General features: G+C 38.5%; 1 protein-coding gene and 1 long non-coding RNA gene across 9 annotated transcripts in view; one reads left to right on the forward strand and one right to left on the reverse strand.

Annotated features, from left to right (window-relative positions):
- The window catches only part of NEK1 (NIMA related kinase 1), a 155,588-nt gene extending 145,782 nt beyond the window's left edge, over window positions 1-9,806 (reverse strand). For 4 of the 8 annotated variants that reach the window (XM_051966368.1, XM_051966366.1, XM_051966365.1 and 1 more), the window contains exons 1-2: window positions 9,562-9,806; window positions 6,812-6,877 (exon numbers count right to left, since the gene is read on the reverse strand). The gene's annotated coding sequence lies outside the window, so the exon portion shown is untranslated. The remainder of the gene's footprint in view (window positions 1-6,811; window positions 6,878-9,561) is intronic. The other 4 variants (XM_051966371.1, XM_051966367.1, XM_051966372.1 and 1 more) reach the window with 1 other exon arrangement.
- A 108-nt stretch (window positions 9,807-9,914) lies between these two features.
- On the forward strand, window positions 9,915-18,248 carry LOC127540251 (uncharacterized). The gene is made up of 3 exons (XR_007948112.1): window positions 9,915-10,381; window positions 15,008-15,216; window positions 17,149-18,248. It is a non-coding gene; the product is annotated as an uncharacterized LOC127540251 (long non-coding RNA).
- Window positions 18,249-19,500: the final 1,252 nt, after the last annotated feature.

Raw genomic sequence — 19,500 nt, forward strand, 5'->3', positions numbered from 1 at the left:
TAAAGATTGATGTTTAAGAGAAAATGCTAATAAGCTTATTTCATATTCTTTTAATGCTAAGAGCTAACACTTATATAGTACTTACTATATGCCAGGCACTGTGCTAAGTACTTTATAATTATCATTTCATTTGATCCTCACCACAGCTTTAAATAATATCTCCATTTCCAGATGAGAAAACTGAAGTAAATAAGAGATTCAGCGACTTGCCCAGAGTCACATAGCTAAATGTCTGAGTCTTAATTTGAATTCAGATTTTCCTGCCTCCAGGCCTTACTATCTAATGTACCATTTAGCTGCCCACATAGTGCAGCTATATATACTGCATTAATATTGCTATCAAGCATTTTACAAATAAGATGACAGCAACATTAAAGATTATTAATGGCATTTATTTAACCCTCAGTGAATTTACTATTAAGATTTCTTATTTTTCACTCACCACTGTGACCTACCCTTTTTCCTCCCTGAAGCACACACAAATTTTTTTGGAGAACATTCTTCAATCAGTTATTTCTTTATGTGTTAAAAGCAAAGTCTGCTCTCCTCTTCCCACAAGCTCACCATGAGCCCCTAAAAGTACTCATTTGTAATTCATGAGAGACTGGACCAACTCCGGAGCTCCACTAGTATCTGCACAATATTAAGAGCATGCAAGGAAGGGCTCCAGTAGGTTGGGGCTCTATTTGGATACACTCATGGACAAGAGTCAAAGAGAATGAACTGTGGAGTGTGTCTTCAGAGGAAACATGCTCGTCAATGAGTCTGATCAGAGGGAGAGATGAGAATTTCAGGACTGGTCAGTAGGACTGGTTCAGGAGGACACTAAGGGTCACCCTCTTCCCCCTCTAGTTTTCCAGACACCATCCTCCCCTGCTTTTCCTCTGCCTTTTTTGTTGGACCACCCTTTACATCAAACCCTTCACCACAGGTGTCCCTCAGGGCTCTCTCCTCAGCCTTCTTCCCGTCTTCTTCTACACTATTTTACTTGGTGATCCAATTGGCTTGGGTAGACTTAATTATGATCTTGACACAGATGATTCTTGAATCTATCTATCCTGCCCCAATACCCTGGCTGATCTCGAGTCAGATATCTCCAACTGGATGTTTGGGGGGGTGAGGGGGGGGCATCTTGAACTCCACCTTCCAGAACTGAGATCAATATTTTCCCCTCCCCACCTTCCCTGTTTCTGCAGAGGTCAACACTCTCTTTTAGGTTCCTTGATGTCATCCTCCATTACTCACTAGCATCTATTCCCCACATATAATCTGTTGCCAAGACCTTTGCAACATCTCTCAAACGTGTCTCCTCCTTTCCACTGACACTGCCCCCCCTACCTGGTGTGGACTCCTATTACCTCATGTCTGGACTACCGCTGCTGGGCCTGCCTCCAGCTTCTCCCCACTTCAATCCATCTGTCATTAAAATTACTTTTTTAAAGTTCAGGCCTGACCATGTCACCCCTCTATCCCTCACACAATAAATCCAGGATGCTGTAACTGCTTGGAAATGCCATTCTAAATTTTGAAAGGGAGGGTCAAGGATGGAGAGAGATTTGAGTCTTCTGCATGAAGATAGTAAAGGTCAAAAGTCTAAATATTGATTGTCAAGGGATAAAATATAGAGAATGAAGAAGAAAAAGGATCCTAGGATATTCACATTAAGGTTTTAAAAGAACATGAAGACCAAAACCTTGGGTTTGGCCTGCAAATCCCTTCATAACCTAACCTCTATCTTTTCTATCTTCTTATGCCTTACTTTCCACCATGTTTCGAGGACAAGATACTTATCTCTAAAACCTGGGCCTTTTCTGTCTTTCCCCCATTTCTGGAACATTCACCCTCTTCAGTTCCATCTACTGACTTCCCTGAAGTTCCAAGTAAAATCTTTTCCTATAAGTTTTTTCCAACCTTCTAAGTCCAAGGCTGTCCTTCTCTTAATTGCTTCCTATCTATCTTGTATTGTAATTGTCTGCATGTTGTCTCTTAAGCTTGTGGGTGCAGACTATCCTTTGCATCCTTAGTACTCAGCACAGTGTCTAGGATGTGGTTGTTGTTTTATACATATTTATTGATTGATTTGAACAAGTCAGTCATCTACACCTAGAATGTAGAATGCCTCTTAAGAATTACCTTCCTTCAAAGTTCAGCTCAAGTAATACCTCCTGCTCCAAGTTTTCTCTGATTACTGTTACTACTTTCTCACTCTTCAAATTACATTATATTTATTTGTATGCACGTGGCATTCCCTACCCCCAGTAGAATCTAATAAGTTTCTTGAGAGTAGTGACTGTTCCATTTTTGTCTTTGTATGCCCATCACAATTACTTTCATGTCAAATGGAATTTAGAACAATGCCAATGTGAGAGGTTAGGAGCAGAAAAGTTTAAGTTACTGGAAATCCATGCACATGGAAGACATCAAAATGGGTAAGTAAAAGAAAAGCAGCACTGCCAAAAGTCGGACTGTGTTGCTCTACTGGGAATAGGCTTAGATCCTTTGCACTCTCTTCTCAAGATCAGAACTGTAGCTTCAGACAAAAATTAAGCAAATAAACATAGAAGCAGAATTATTGTTCATTTGAGTTTGTTTTTTACATATAACCTTAAGAGATGGTACAGTAGAAACAACACTGGGTCCAAAGTCAGAAGACTTGTATTCAAATCTGACCCCAGATATTTGTTATATGTGAGACCCAAGGCAAGGCACATACCTTCTGTTTGCCTCATTTCCTCAATTGTAAAACAAGGATAATAACAGAATCTACCCTTCACAATTAATGTGAAAAGCATTTACAATACTGAGTGATTAATAAATCCTTCCTTCCTTCTAGTCTCTTACTATCGAAAAAAGAATATGCTCTTAGGAGTCAGAAGACCTGGATTCAAGTCACCATTTATTATGTTACTCTTGGGTAAATTCCTTAACCTTGATGACCCTAAGTTTTGTCATCTGTAAGATGCAAATAATAATTTCCTCTACTACTGTCTCTAGCAGCAACTTCTTTATCCCTCTTGCTGGTCTTCATGTCCTCTCAAACTCTTAATGTGAATATTCTAAGATCTTTCCTCATTCTCTATATTTTATCCCTTAACAAATCAAGATTTAGACCTTATCTTCCATGCAGAAGCCTCAAATCTCTCCATTCTTGACTCTCCCTTTTGAGTTCTAGAACATCTCCAAAATAACATCAATTTTTTTCTAAGTTGCATACAGAACATCTCTTACTTGCACCTCCCACTAATACCTCAAAATGAGTATTTCGAAAACCCAATCGTATTATCTTTCATATTAATCCTGCACTTCCTTCTAAAATCATAATTGATATTGCAATGAATAGAATCCATCTAGTTTCAAAATGTTTGAATCTAGACTTATTTTACAGGTGATTAAACTGAGACCCAGAAAGGGATCAAAATATAGAGAAAGATAAATCAGAACAGACATGCTCAACATCTCATACTTAAGTGGTAGAGTCGAGCACAGGTCTTTGACAACCAAGACGAGGCAATTTTTACTGTACCATATTGATTACTTATCTCCTATATTTAAAACACTGCATTATTTTTTCACTTTTTCTTATTACTCATCTCTGGTTACCAAGGCCTATCTATTATATTTCTGCAATACAGCTCACATCCATCCCTTCCTCTCGATCGCTATTGCTGACCTTAATACTGTTCCTCCTTACTTATTTGACTTTACAATTGTAGTAAGATCCTTATAAGTTTTTCTGCCTCTATTGTTTCTACAATCTACACCTACTGAAGTTATCTGCTATATATATAAGATGTAGTCATATTACCCAATAATTTTCAAGTTTTTAAGCTTCCTATTTCCTGTTGAGGAAAAGTTCAAATTCCTCTATCTAGAATTTGAGGCCTTAATTCCAATATACTAGTAATAAAAAGAGCCATCTACATCCAGGGAGAGAAATATGGAGACTGAACGTAGATAAAAGCATACTATTTTCACCTTTTTTTCCTTCTCTCATTTTTTCTCCCTTTCATCTTTCTTGCACAACACGACAAATGGGGAAATATATATAGAAAAATTACATATGTTTATCCTACATTGGATTACTTGCTATCTAGGGGAGAGGAATGAGAGGAAAAGAGGGAGAAAAAATTTGGAACAAGATTTTGCAGGAGTGAATGCTGAAAACTATCTTTGCATGTATTTTGAAAAATAAAAATCTATTATTTTTTAAAACAGAATTTAAGACCTTTCATCATCTAGTGCTACCCTACTTTTCCAGCCTTATTTCATATTATTTCCCTCTACATCCAGCTAAACTGTACTATTTTCTATCAAACACTCTTTTCTCTATGCCTTTGCTGGTGCCTTTATCAAGGCTTCATTGGATGGTCAAGACCTATTATGTCTTGTACCTCGAACAGCGCTGTTTTGAAAACTTTCTAATGTATTTCTCTATGAATTGTACCCCACCTACACATAAACTCCATAAAAGCAGAAACTATGCTATCTACATTGTCTTGCAGGATAGTGGAATTTAATCAATATTTATATGAGTGAAATCTGCAAAACTAGACATCACATACATGTGAGCTATTTTATTAATTTTTTTTAAGTGACTTTTTTATGTTATTCTTTCAAGCTATTCTTTAGTATATTTAATAGAAATTTGTGCCACATAAAAGTGAAGGTTTAGGGCAATTTTCTTATAATTACTCTCTGAGTTAAGTGTCAAAAGTAGTATGATCTGAGTCTTACAGGGAAGGGAACTGAATATAACTGGAACTCTGAGAAACGGTGACCTACCCTTGATCACATGCTCTAAGTCCAGAAGTCAGGTAAAAAAGCTGACTCAAGGCAACTTAATATCAATGCAAACCTTATGAAGCAGAAAATTTAAAAAAATAAATTGTCTTGTCATAAATAAGGAATCTTTAACTTTCCCCCTCACAAATCTAAGACTTACTTCCTATAAGGAAAATCTCAGTAGTGATGAGGAGGAAAAGAGTCAATCAATAAACCCTTGTTAAAGTTTTTGCTATATTAACATTTTTATGTTAATATTTAATGTCAATGTCATTGTATTAATGTTTATATATAATATTTATTACTATATGCCAACTAGGTGGTGAGACCTCAGGCACTTACTAGATGTGCGATCCTAAGTCACTTCACCTTGTTTGCCTGTTTCCTCATCTGTAAAATGAGCTGGAGAAGGAAATGGCAAACCAGTGTCTTTGCCAAGAAACCCAAATTGGGTCAAAAAGTAACTTAACAATAAGCCATGGAATCGAGTGCAGGGCACACAAAGGAAGGCAAAAGACAGTCCCCTGTTGTGGAGGAGCTAAAAAGCTACTGGGAGAAGACAACATGCAAATAACTATATACATACAATTTATATACAGGTTAAATTGGAAATGACTAACAGAAAAAAATTTCTAGTTAGTAAAGACTTCTTGTAGAAGTTGAGATTTTAGGTGAGTTTTGAAGGAAGCCAGGAGGCAGAAATGAGAAGGGGAGAGAATTCTAGACATCAGGGACAGGGAATGAAAATACCCAGTCAGGAGATGGAGTGTCTTGTTTTAGGAAAAGTAAAGAGGTCAGTGTCACTGGATCCTAAGAATGAGTAGGGGAGTGAGATACAAGAAGACTAAAAAAATGGGGGGAAGAAAAAGGAGCATACAAAGCACTTTGATCTCTCTGATCCTGAAAGTGATAGGGAATCACTGGAGTTTACTAATGGGGGGGATTATTTTGATGACTGAGTAGAAGATGGAGCGAAGTGAGAAGAGACTTGATGCAGACAAACCAATCCAAAGGCCACTGCAGTTATCTAGACAGAAGGTCATAGGTATTACATCATGTTTAGAATCAAAAGAGGGAAAAGGGTGCACACTAGTGTTATTTATTACAAAGGTAAAACCTACAAACCTTGGCAAGAGATAAGAATGAAGAGCTGAAAATGACACTTTAGTTGTGAGCATAGAAGATTATGATAAAAATGATACCTTAGACAGTAAGAGTGAAGTTAAGAAGAGAAGGGGAGTTGGAGGGAAAAATCATTCGTTCAGTTTTGATCATGTTGCGTTTAAAGCATGGGAAAGACTGCTTGATTTAGAAACTGATGGTAATCAGGAAAGACCTACAGCAGGTAGCAATTGAAATAAATGGGAGAAGGAAGCTACCACTGGTATTAATCAAAGCAATGTACCCTCTTTATACCTTGCATAAGAGCATAATCCCTCTTAGAGAAGCCAATATTTCCTAGAAATAGCCCATTCCCCCAAAAGAAAAGCTCTGTGAGTTAACTTCATAACGCTGATTAAACATTCACCTATGATATACAGTTTATATATAATATAAATTTAAATATGAACTGAAGCAATTTTTAAGCGGAAATGATTTATAGGCAACACTATAATTTAAAATAGTCCTTTATAGAAGCAGCTAGGTGACTCAGTGGATACAACACTGCACCTGGAATTAGGAAAACCTGAATTCAAATCCAGCCTTAGACACTTACCAGCTGTGTGACTCGGGGCATATCACTTAATCTGTTTGTCTAAATTCACTGGAGAAATGGCAAACTTCTCCAGCACCTTTGCCAAGAAAACACCCTAGATAGCCCTGAGGAGCTATAGTCACAGGGTCACAGTCAGACATAACAGAATAACATCATAGTACTTTATATCTCATTACCATCTTTTCATCTACTTTATTTTATCTCCCCTTTAGTCATCTCCATAACATTATTAAATCTTAAGAAGAATGCACAGGGAACTCATTTTGGATAAAATTCAAACTATCACACAAGCATTTATTATGAGACACTTACCAAGGCAATAAAGGAATTCTGCTTCTTGGGCCAGGTTTCACTAACATCAGATAATGTGAAGCAGGCCTATAAAGAGATACACGTGGCAAGAAAACAAAGAGAAAATTATCCTAAATCTGACCATAGGAAAACAAAGTTAATCTTTGTTTTAAAGCAATTTGATAAATGCCATTTTCCTTTTCCTAGTTATTTTATGGAATGCCTTCAAGGCAGGATCATTATCATTTTTGTCTTCCAATCCCCTATAGTACTTTGCATGTAAGTGCTTAACAAATGTTTACTGAGCAAATATATGGTCTAGTAAATATAAATTTTTTAGCTATGGATTAAATCAATATGCACATTATCCAGTACTATACATGTATGTCAATTTTTGAACTTGGTTTTTAAAAGCTTTCACAACTTGGCAGGGACCTGTCTTTCCCACCTCTTTACTCTCCTCTCCATACATACTCTGCAGTCCAGACAACCTGACCTTCTCTTGGTTTCTCATAAAGGACACACTCAATGCTGTCCTTCAGTGTCTGCACTGACTTCCTGAACTCTTACCTAGAATGAATTCCCTCCTCACTCTGCTTCAAGACACAGACCAAACATCACCTTCTAAATGAAGCTTTTCTTAATCTCCCTAACTGCTAGCTCCTGCCTAGTGTTGTATTTATTCATATTTATTCAGAATATACTTCTATGTACATGTCTCCATGGACAGAAAGTAAGCTACTTAGCATAGTGTCTGGAATATAGTAGGAGCTTACAGCTGAATATCATAAAGCCTCTCAGTTTAGGTGAAGAAACTTTCAATTCAGTTTCCATGTACCACATGCCCTACAAAGTCCTGAGAAATGAAAACAAAACAAACACAAATGCTTATGAAAATATGAGTCAGGAAGTCCCCCCCTCCTCCTCAGGTGATACCAATGCAATCTGGCATTTTCTCTGTAACTTACACATTGCAAACTGAACTTGGACTAAGAAAATTACTCAGGATAATTCAGCTAGGATATGTCTGGTGTGAGACTTGGACCTAGATTTTCCTGGCCCTAAAGCTGGCTGCCTATTTACTAACATCTCTAGCAACCTGCAAAATAAACATTAGCTACAAGCTTCCAAGGTTATAGGTACTTCAGTCCTTCAAGAAGCTGTAATTTCATCAGTCAGTTCCTTTCCCCACTGGTCCTGACCACACCCTTGGAAGGCAAGGAAAGATTGTTTGATGTGGAAACAGAGCCGTTTCCAATTCACAGCTACCAACTTCCAAAAAGTGAACTTGTATACAACATAGAAAGTTAATAGAGAGTTGAAATATATAATCAACATCAATTTGTATTTGTACATACTTATGTAAAGTTCACACAGAGTAATCTGGACCATAATCCCTAAGAATGGAGGCTAGAGGTAGATTAATAAAGACCTTCAACTGAAATAAATAGCTTAAAGGAAGTTTCAGTCAGTTCTCATCAAAGCAATTTACTTCAAATATCTAGTATCTTTTTTGTCATTTGCTTTTTGTTTTCCCATTAGGATGTGAGCTTCCAGAAGGGATCAACTTCTTTATATTGCATTTTCTTTGTATTCCTAGCACTTAGCCCAAGTCTGATTCAGAGTATTTTACAGTATATTTTATATAGCATTTAATAGATGCTTATTGAGGGACATACCAGAAGCCTTCCAGACTCAGCTCAAATGTAACTTGCTGTATGAGGCTTTTCCCAGGCCTGTTTCCCTCTGAAATTACCTGCCTTGTATATATATCTATGTACAGTATGTATTAATATGTACATGATTGTTTGCATGTTATTTCTCCCTCTCCTTGAGGAAAGGAACCATTGTTACTTTTCTTTCTATTCTTGGCCTGTCTTAAGCTTGGCACATAGTAACCATTTAATGTTTGTGGATGGAGAAGCCCACCACGGTGCTTCAAAACTCAACTCAAATCCCACCTTTTGCAGGAAGCCTTTCCTCTCTCCCCTTTCCATTGCTTACAATTACCTCTCTGAATTTATTATCTCTGAAATTACCACCCATTTAAACTGTACTAATTCTGTTTCCTGGAATCATTCAAATCCCAGGTGGAATCCCACCTTCTATAGGAACCCTTTCCTAATCCTTCTTAATTCTCAATGATTTCTCTGTTATTTCCAATTTTTAAATCCTGAATATAACACGCAAATAGCTATGTGCAAACAAGCTATCTCCCCTATTAAACTGTGCGCTTAGTAATTACTAAGCATTTATTAAGCGCCTATTCTGTGTCAAGCACTAATTGCAAAGGATAGTTCCTGCCCTCTTGGGGCTCCCATTCAAACCGGGAGACAACAGGTATACACAATCACGTATTGTCAATTAAGCAGTAAGTACACAGGACAGTTCCTGCTCTCAGGGACTCCCTTTCAAACAGGAGAGGAAGCAGGCAAACAATCCCGTCTATAGTCATCAAGCACTGATTAAGCTCCTGCTGTGTGCCAGGCACTGGGTGCAAGGGGCAGTCCCTGCTCTCACGCCGAGGAGACAACAAATAGTGCTGTATCCCTTGGAGCGCGGGCTCTGCGCCGGACCATACTGCCAAAGACGGACAGAGGCCCCCGGTTCCGACACGGCGCGGGCGTTGGCGCGGTCTCCAGGTCGGTTACTTCGAAGCCGGCTCCATCCCCGTGACTGCGCGGGGATGGGCGGCGGCCCCGGAACCGCAGCCGGCGCAAAGCGGACTCTTAACGGCCCCGCCAACACCTGCAGCCCCCAACCCCACGAACCAGCTTTCCGGCGGCCGCAGCGTCAGTCTCCGTCTGTCTCCGAGTCACGGCTTCTCCAGCTTCCCGGGGGCCAGGGTGAGCGCCGGGCCTGCCGCCTCGCTACCCCGGCCCCGCAAAGTCTGGGCGGCCGCCGCAAAACGCGTGGCCGGCCTGGGCCACCCCACCGGGACCCACCCACACTCACAGCTACTGGGCTCCCGAGCCGCGAGCTGGAGCAGAGGGAGGGGCGGGGGGTTGGAGGGAAAGAGGGAGGGCAAGCCCCTCGTCGACTTGATGACGCCACGCGTCGCTGGGGTCCCGCCCACTCCTACTTCCGCCGGAAAGCCCGGAAAGAAGGAAGCTAGTAGGGATGGGGCGGGGCTGGGGACTCCCCACGTGGGCAGGTGCGGAGGACACTCGAGGCCAGGGGGCCGAGGCTGGGGAAAGGATGGAGGAAACCCGGTCTGGATGAAGGGTATTTCAAGGCGTTTTCTTTCCAGCGAAGTTCTACTCGGTGAAAGCATCTGACTAAAGACCCAAGAGCCCTGGGACGAAGCCAGGCCCACGAGGGGTCGGGCTGGATGCGCGGGCAGGTGATAGGGGGCGGGGACGAGCCGGGGAGAAGGCGCCCAGGGAAGAGTGGAAGAGGAAGGGTTCTCGGGGGAGGAAAGCACGGAAGATTTCAGGAGGAGGAGGCCTCACAAAAGAGGTCTGGAAGAAGAGGCGACTAAATCTGGAATCACAAAGACCTGAGTTCGAGTTCTGCCTCAGGCCCTTTCTAGGTTCCCTCTGTGACCCTCAGTTTCTTAATTCATAAAGTGGGTATAAGGGTACCCCATAGGTAAGTAGCTGGTGAGATCGCACTTGTCAAATACTTTGAACTTAATAAATTCTAGCTCTTTATTTAGGTATAGAGGAAGACTTATACAGGAAAGGAAGGCAGCAGGTCCTAGAGAAGATCTAGAATTTAGCTCAGTCACAGAGCAGTTTTTAATCTGAGGTCAATGGAGACTTGGGTTAGGGCAAATATTTTTCATCTTTATTTTTACTAATCTTTATTTGAAATGGCCTTCCTATTATGAATGTAGGCAGCATACATTCCAAGACTAATACTAGTGCTATCCTTGTGTGATTATCCACAATTGTTTTTGTATCCCAAAATTTTTATTTTATTTTGTGTGTGTGTCCCAAAATTCTTAGGGCAATTTCAAGCATTAGCAGCTTCGGCTTTTGGATTTTGGGGACCATTTGCACGTCTTTCCTGTGGATACATAGTCGTTGGCATGTTTTCAAACCTCTCTTAGATCTTGAGGTTTTGGAGAACAAGAACTGTTTTTGCTTTTTTGTTCTTATCCTCAAAATAAGCGCTTAATAAATGCCTCTTGACTTGAGAAGGGCTTTCTTTATAGGATCCTGAAGATCATGAAGAACAGGCAAGAAGTGATAATGGCTTGAAATAAGTGATAGCCACCCAAGAGAAAGGGACAAAAGTTCTGTTGTTGAGGTAGAAGTATAAAACAATTGGCAATTGATTTCTATTCGAGGTAGAGAAGAATAGAGTCATGGATGACTCCAGGGTTGTGAACTTGATTGGTAGTGCTGAAGTATCTGCATTCTAGCACCTAGAAAGTCTGAATACATGGAACTCAGAAGCACTGTTTACCTCATTTAGCATTGTCTTCACTTGTTCGTTGTAGCCTCATGATGTTACAATGATCACAGCACTGGGCATATTAACCTTTAGAAGGGAAGCCCCATGAGGGCAAAGATTATCTTAATTTCTTTTTGGATTTGGGCACTTCTAGCCTTGGTAAGTTAAGGCAACCCATTCTCCTTTTCTCCTCTCCTCAAACCACTCCCCCCCCCCAAAAAAAAAAAAAAAAAAAAAAAGGGAAGGAAGGAAATGTATGTAAACAGCAGATTCACATTAAGGGGCAGTTCTAAAATAGGAAGAAACATTAAGATTCTTAAAGTTCTCTCTGGAAGCAAGGGAGGAGAAAATGCCCAATAGGAATGGATAGAGGGGGTGACCAACAACTTCTAAAGGTAAAGGAAATTGTGGATGAAAAGAAAGCCATTGTATTTGATAATTTGGAGCTTTTTGGTGACCTTTGAGGGAGCAGCTTTGATTAAGAAATGTGGTTGAAAGCTGGATTGCAAAGATTTAGGAGGCAGTGGGTAGTCCTCTCCCCCCACTTTTTGTTTCAGATTTGAAATTTGTTTCTTCTTTGTGTGTGTCCTTTTTTTAAAAAAAATTTTTTTTGAAGTATATTCATTCTCAAACTTAGAAAATTTACATGCAGTTAGGGAGAATTCAGTTTTTTAAGTTTCTAAAAATAATGACGAGATTAAAACTCTTAAGCAAAATTGAAATTAATATATGAAAACAGACCTCGAGTTAACAATACACAGTAGTATATGATTCAGTCCTTTCATGGGTCTGTGTATTGTTTCCTCAACTAGATTATAAGCTTGACAGGGACCTCTTTGTATTGCCAAGTGCATTAGTCCAGAGCTCAGTTTATCATAAATACTCAGAAAAGCTTTGAGTTGAATTAAATGAGACCTTATTAAATATGCTAGAAAACAGTTAAATATTTAGTATCTTTACCTACTTATATCTTTAGATATCACAAACTGTTTAAAATACTAATACAAGCAACGAAAAGTTATGGACCATTAGATTTCTTACCATAGTGAGCCTTGTATTTATGTATAAAATGAAAGGATAGGTTTAACAATTTAGAAATAACTGTAAAGAAACACATTCAAAGGAAACAAATAGTCAAATTATTACAAGTTTCTTGTTTGAAAAACAGATTTCTTATGATGACAAAATGATTGCAGAATTTTTTTTTTTTTTGCTTCGGATTGTTCATGGAAATATTTTTATTTCTTAACATTTGGGAAATTACAGAAACAAATCACAACAGATCTAGTTAACTGTTTATTTTCCCCTCCCAAATTTTCTGAAGGTTGATCTTAATAAGGTGCATTAAGTTATTTAAACTGAAATTGCTTTCAGAGACCCCTTGACACAAACAGCCAGATATGGTTTGGGAGAGGTTTTTACAGCTTCAGTCCAGAAAATATGGTAACATGTATATATAGTCTTCATAATAAGACCAGTTGACCTACTGACAAATATGAAGTTCTCCAGAATTTGCAACAAGTCCAAAATTCAGTTCAGCTCCAAGTGAATGACCTTATGACCACACCCACTCCCTGCTTGAACAAGGCCCTGGGAAACCTGGCCTTAGCAAGCCAGGAGCAGTATGTTACCATGTTCATGGAAGAACCTGAGAAGACCTATCAGCTATTGTGAGCCAGCCTGGCCTTCCAGTAACCTAGAGATTAGGAGCCAAGCACTTGCTTTGGATGCTGAGGCCTCTATTGTGCAGGGCTAATTATTAGACTTTCATGAAAATAGACTAGCACTAGTGGGACTGTGGTGATTGGTTTTGTAGCAGTGGCTTAAGATTAGTGGATGGTTAACAGTATTGTTATTGACTAGTCTATGGAGACAACCTAAATCCTAGAGCTGAGAAGGGAAATGGAGCAGAAAGAAAGAAGATCTTTAGTTCCAAGAGTAGCAGCTATTAAGAATCCTTTCTGCTGATGGAGGGGGAAGACTGATGCTTTCCACCACTGTAATCCTTCTTTCCTGACTATTTCTTCTACTTCTTTTCTAACAGCTATGGTACATGGGACTTGTAAAATACATATTTATATATAGAGATAGAAATATTTTTAGTTCTCCTTCACTTGGTATCAATTTATATAAGTCTAACCAGATTTCTCTGATTATATTTTTCATTATTTCTTATGGCATAGTACTATTCCATTACATTAATGTATTGTAATTTAGTCATTTCCCACTTAATGGGGATCCATTTTGTTTCTAACTCCTTGATCCAACAAAAAGAGCTGCTATAAATTTTTTTTTTATGTTTGGGTTCTGTTCCTCTTTCTTTGTTCTCTTTGGGATCTATATCTAGTGGTGGTATTACTGACTCCAAGCATATATAGAATTTAGGAATGATTGTTTCAAGCTGCTTTGAAGAATGGCTGGACTAATTCACAGCTCAATGAACAGTGCATTAGTATACTTGTCCTCCCACTCCCTTTCCCTCACCCCCTTCACACATCTGGGATGGGAACACTATCCTGACCATTTGAACTGTGCAAGAAACCCAAGGAGCTTGATTAGCTCTGGGGGTAAAGCTAAGCAGTTTCCTGGTAGCCTCCATATTGAGGTGTTGTCTAGATTTTCTTTGGACTTACAAAACCTATCCACTTGGGCCCTCTTGACTTTGTAAAAGTCCAAATACTTTTGGAGTCACCACACCTTGCCTTTAGAACCAAACTTGTTTCCATATGGAAATGAGTTATTTCTAAGCTAAGTGATGGAGTATCATTGCTAAATATGACTAAAAGCTACTGTTAAAGTTGGGAAAGGGGATCCCAGAAGTTGGGGGTCATAGACTGGTGGAGGGAGGAGTCTTAAAAGAATTTGCAGGCTTGAACCCATTTCCTTAGCCAAGAGGCAAAGATTATTGTAATTGTAAGACTACTACAAGTGGACTGAATTCTAAGAGAACTCAGCAGTGAAACAGAAGCAAGGAGACACATTCATCCAGCTTTCTATCATTGACATGCTAATTCTGTGGCCCATAGGTAGGACTGAAGAGTAGTCTCCAGAATTTGGTTATCACAGACCAACAGATTATCTGTGTGATTGCAGTGAATTGAGGAGTGGTCTCCAGAATTTGATTATCATTGACCAACAGATAATCCATCTGACAGCAATTAATTGAATATCAGATAGATTGCCAGAACAGAAGCCCCTCAAGGTCAGAGGATCCCAAAACCACTGCTGTATTTCCTTAGAAGCTATACCTTATCACTACAGCTTTTAATTTACATCATTTTGTTAACTGTTGTTTGATCATAAGTCTTTTTTGGATTGTCCTGAGTTTGGCATGCCCCTGATACTCTCCAATAATTGCCCTTCTTGCCCTCACTGCCAATCTAAGGATTATGAGGTAGAACTTTAAAGGAATTTGAATTTACATTTCTCTTACCAGTAGGGATTTTTGGAACATTTCTATATTAATGTTGATAACTTAAGTTTTATCTTTTGCAAACTCCCTCTTCACATACTTTAATCATTTATCCCTTGGAGAATGGTTCATATTCTTATATATTTAAATCAGTTCCTTTCTATATTTTGGATAGCAGATCTTTATCAAAAAAAGATGTTGCAAAAAAAAATTTAGTTAAATATTCCCTTATAATTTTAGATGGTTTAAGCTTGTTTGTGTAAAGACTTTTCACTTAATCAAAATTGACCATTTACTTTTAGGCTTTTCAATTTTTGTTTAGTCATGATTTTTTCCCATCTTTAGTGTGAAAGATACCACTTTCCTTGATGATTTGATTTATTTATTTGACCTTTTGCATTTAGGTCATGTATCCATTTGGAACTTAAAGTAGTATATGGTGTGATATACTTAAGTTTCTTCCATCTATAAAATGAGTTGAAGAAGAAAATAACAAATCACTCCAGTTATCTCTGCCAAGGAAACCCCAAATGAGGTCATGAAGAGTCAGACTGAACAACAATCCTTCAGTAGTTTGGAATCCATGGAATTTCTCTGATTATCACTCAGTTTTGTAAGTCGTGTGCAAAAAAAAAAGTTGCTAATATACCAATGTTTCTAGAAAGTTTTTTTTTAACAGAGCCAATATGAATATTGAATTCACCAAGAATTTTTTCAGAGATTGGAGAGAAGACTATTGACTAAAGTTCAAATTGTAGAGGAATGTAGAAATGTCTTGGGGGAAAGGGGAGAGTGCAGATGTGAGTCAATGGCATATATATGATTAAAAAACAAAACAAAACAGATTTGTCATTGACTGACAGTAATTGGCATCTACCAGAGTCATATGATGCAGTTATATTGAAGCACTGCTGCAAACTATAGATACATTTGGTTCTGAAACAATACTTTAAAAATGAGAATTTGTTCCAGTGTAATTGATAAATTAGGGAATAGTTTGAACATAACATGGAATGGTTTGCTTATGCTGTTTTGTTCAGGAAAAACAGAATGAAGAAAACTATTCTCATCTGCAAAAAAGACAAAAAACCCCAGTGAGCTCTATCTGTCCATATCTGATTTTATAACTTTCCACCTGATGTCAAATAACTTGCTTCTGCCACTTCACAATAGTTCGTAAGCTGCATCCTTTTCAACACTTCCAACCTTTTGACACTTCAGCTCTTCTTGAAGATAAAGTGCCTTATTTGACTTATCTTCTCATGTGGTGGGAATTGTGGATTTGTGGAAGGCTGGTTCTAACCCATTGGTTCAACCTTCTACACATATGACCTTCACCAATGTCTCTGAGCCCTCTCCCTGCAGTTGTGCCCCTGAGGTTGCCCTCAGGCTTGTAAGCCTTCTCTTGATTTTGCCAGCTCTGTTCCTGGAAACTGAGGTACAGGCTAACAGCCTCCTGAGACCACTGCTGTTTATTGTAGTATTCTTTCACCACTTAAGGTGTATAAAATTATGCTACCATCTTTACTGATGAGGTTTAGATTTGAGGAACCCAAACGAAATTAGGGATTCTAGTGGTCAGGGAGTTAAATGAGATCTAGTGGCAGATTCGGGGTTTAGGGTAGATTTTGGCACAAGAGTAGGGAGTTTTGGGGACCTTCTGGCTGCTCAGAGGCTCCTGTAAAGGAATTTACACACTGAAAATCTAGGTTGATAAAAGAAGTTTATTATGGGGATTGGAAGTAAGGTTAAAGTCTGCTTAGGGAAATAGGTGAGGGTAAAGAGAAGATGGCACTGGAAAGAGTATTCCAGTGGGCAGAAAGACCTGCCAAGGTCCATCTGCAAAGACTTTAGTTGATGGAAGCTCATTATATGGCTTGTTTTGGTGGGGGCTGGGAGAGCCCAAGTTGGCTCAGATCTGATGGGGGCTAGGATAAGCCCGGATCTCTTATTGGAATTCAAAGGGGTGCTTTTGACCAGGATTTGACCAGGCTCTGGCATCCTGGATTGATAATGCATCAGCCAGGAGGGGTTGGGAATCAGAAAAGAATCACAAATCAATAGGAAATATAGTTTCCTAAAGGGACCACAACCCCCTTCATTACTAGTTTTTTGTTTTTTTTTAATGTTATTAATGAGGTTTTTGAAGATTGTGACCCTAGCCATATTTTTCTCATAAGATCTGTGGTTTTTATTTTCAGATTCTGCATGGCTCCATGATTTTAGAAACTCATATGTTGTGTCATGACAGAACTTAACTCTACTGTTAGCCATTTCTTTAAGAGTTAAATCGAATGGTGAAAAAAAGCAAGTTTGGAATTATAGTTATAATTGTTTTTCTATAAAGTACTTTTCCCAGTGGAGTCAGGGAAAGTGTATTTTTGCTTTTGTTCTATGAGGTTCTTAATATATAGATAATATATTGCTATTGAAAGGAACAGAAAAGGTATGTAATAAATTCTTGCTGATTTATTTGTAAAGAATGCTTTTTTAACTGTAAAGGCCAGATATGTGTGATGCTGACTCTTCTCTTCTTTGTTTCTAGGAGTACATTTCAGCTATGGACAGCTTCTGGTCAATACAGGTGTTTCTGATATAAGAAATACCTCTTCCCTCCCTCCCTCCCAAGGGTTTATCTCACCTTCTATTTTCTCTTATGGGACCCTGTGTGGACCTTGTATTGTTCAGACACTTCAGGAACAATTTGAGTGTAACGTCATGCCTTTTGAACTGATTTTTGCCCCTCCAATATTTTAGTGATTACTGAATGCAGTCATGACTTTGGAATAAGAGGGAGTCTCTTATACATAAAATAAGTCTTGTGGAAAGAGTATGCAAATAGATCCATAAAAAATGGATGTTGTACAACCTTGGTACCAAGAATCATTGTGGCCATTCAGCAATACCCGTTATTTGCTACAATCACTTCATCCTTACCCTTTGATCCCGCAGTGCTACTACTGGGCTTATATCCCAAAGAAATACTAAAGAAGGGAAAGGGACCTGAATGTGCCAAAATGTTTGTGGCAGCCCTGTTTGTAGTGGCTAGAAACTGGAAATTGAGTGGATGCCCATCAATTGGAGAATGTTGGGTAAATTGTGGTATATGAATGTTATGGAATATTATTGTTCTGTAAGAAATGACCAGCAGGATGAATACAGAGAGGCTTGGAGAGACTTACATGAACTGATGCCAAGTGAAATGAGCAGAACCAGGAGATCATTATATACTTCAACAACAATACTGTATGAAAATGTATTCTGATGGAAGTGGAGTTCTTTGACAAAGAGACCTAATTCAGTTTCAATTGATCAATGATGGACAGAAGCCGCTACACCCAAAGAAAGAACACTGGGAAATGAATGTAAACTATTTACATTTTTGTTTTTCTTCTCGGGTTATTTATAACCTTCTGAATCCAATTCTCCCTGTACAACAAAAGAACAGTTCAGTTCTGCATACATACATTGTATCTAGGATATACTGCAACGTATTTAACATCTATAGGACTGCTTGCCATCTAGGGGAGGGGGTGGAGGGAGAGAGGGGAAAAATCGGAACAGAAGTGAGTGCAAGGGATAATGTTATAAAAAATTACCCTGGCATGGGTTCTGTCAATAAAAAGTTATTATAAAACAAATACATTTTTTAAAAATAATAATTTATAAGTGAATAATACTGAAATTGGGGAAAGTACCAATGACGAAGTAATCACAACAAAAACATTGCATGATTTATACAGTATACTCTTTATGAAGCAAATATGCTGTGGCCCAGAAGTATCAGAAATGGGGGGGGGGGCACTAAACTACATAAGAGTCCTCCAGCTGGCTATGGATTGAATTAAAAAATTAGAATTTCTTATTTTATTAATAAGTCAACACATTAAGATCAGATAGGTACTACATGTTAATTTCATACAGGCTGAACAGGGTTATTTATCAAATGCCTTATGCTTTTGACGTCTGCTCTTTGACAGATTATTTCTATGACAAAGCTAACAACATCTCATTGTAAAGATATAACTGAAGAGTTGGGGTGTCTTATTTCTTTAATGTTAGTAACTCACTCCTGATGTAGTTCTTCCACTTTTAGACTACTTGTGACTAGGGTTCAAGTTCCATTTACCTATTAACAATAATAATCTTTTACAAAGGTGTATTTACTATGAGAATAAAAATAACAAAAGTGCTTATATTTTCTTCTAGTACCATAGGGGACCACTCTTATACCACCTTTGTCTCTGAAGAAGGTGCTAATATTTGGTCACAGTTTCTGCATAGCATCAATCCTCCCAACTTTATGTCCAAATGTGTTATTGTTGTCAGATGATCCCTTGTCTCAGTTACTGGTAACTTGAATCATAAAAATCACTCTTTTTATGTCAGCGAGAGAAAAAGGCTCAGAGTCTTTCTTGTTGAAGCATCTTTGATCAGATGCCATTAGTGAAGAAATCAAAAACAGAGGTCTTAGGAATATTCCTCCCAATCTTATTTCCTTATCTGAAGTTAATCAAATAGACTGTTTCCATTACCCACATGGGACCAATTAAAAGATTTATATTCATGCTTGGAGTTCCCTCCAAGGTATATTTCTCATCAGAATTCTCCTGGAAGCATTCTCCTCAGTTGAGTAAACTACTATCATCTGCATAGGCTCATAGGGATGACTTGTCAGCTTGTCTATCCCCTTTAATTTAACAAATTAAAGATAGTAGAGAGGCATTAAGATGTTGATAAAAAGTTGATCTTGGAGTTAGACCTGATTTCAAGTCATGTTTTTGGTACATGGAGTTCCCTCCAAGGTATTTATATTCCTCCTCATCAGAATTCTCCTGGAAGCAGTCTCCCCAGTTGAGTAAACTACTATCAACTGCACAGGCTCATAGAGATGACT

This window comes from Antechinus flavipes, chromosome 6 (assembly GCF_016432865.1).
Source record: "Antechinus flavipes isolate AdamAnt ecotype Samford, QLD, Australia chromosome 6, AdamAnt_v2, whole genome shotgun sequence".
NCBI lineage: Eukaryota > Metazoa > Chordata > Mammalia > Dasyuromorphia > Dasyuridae > Antechinus > Antechinus flavipes.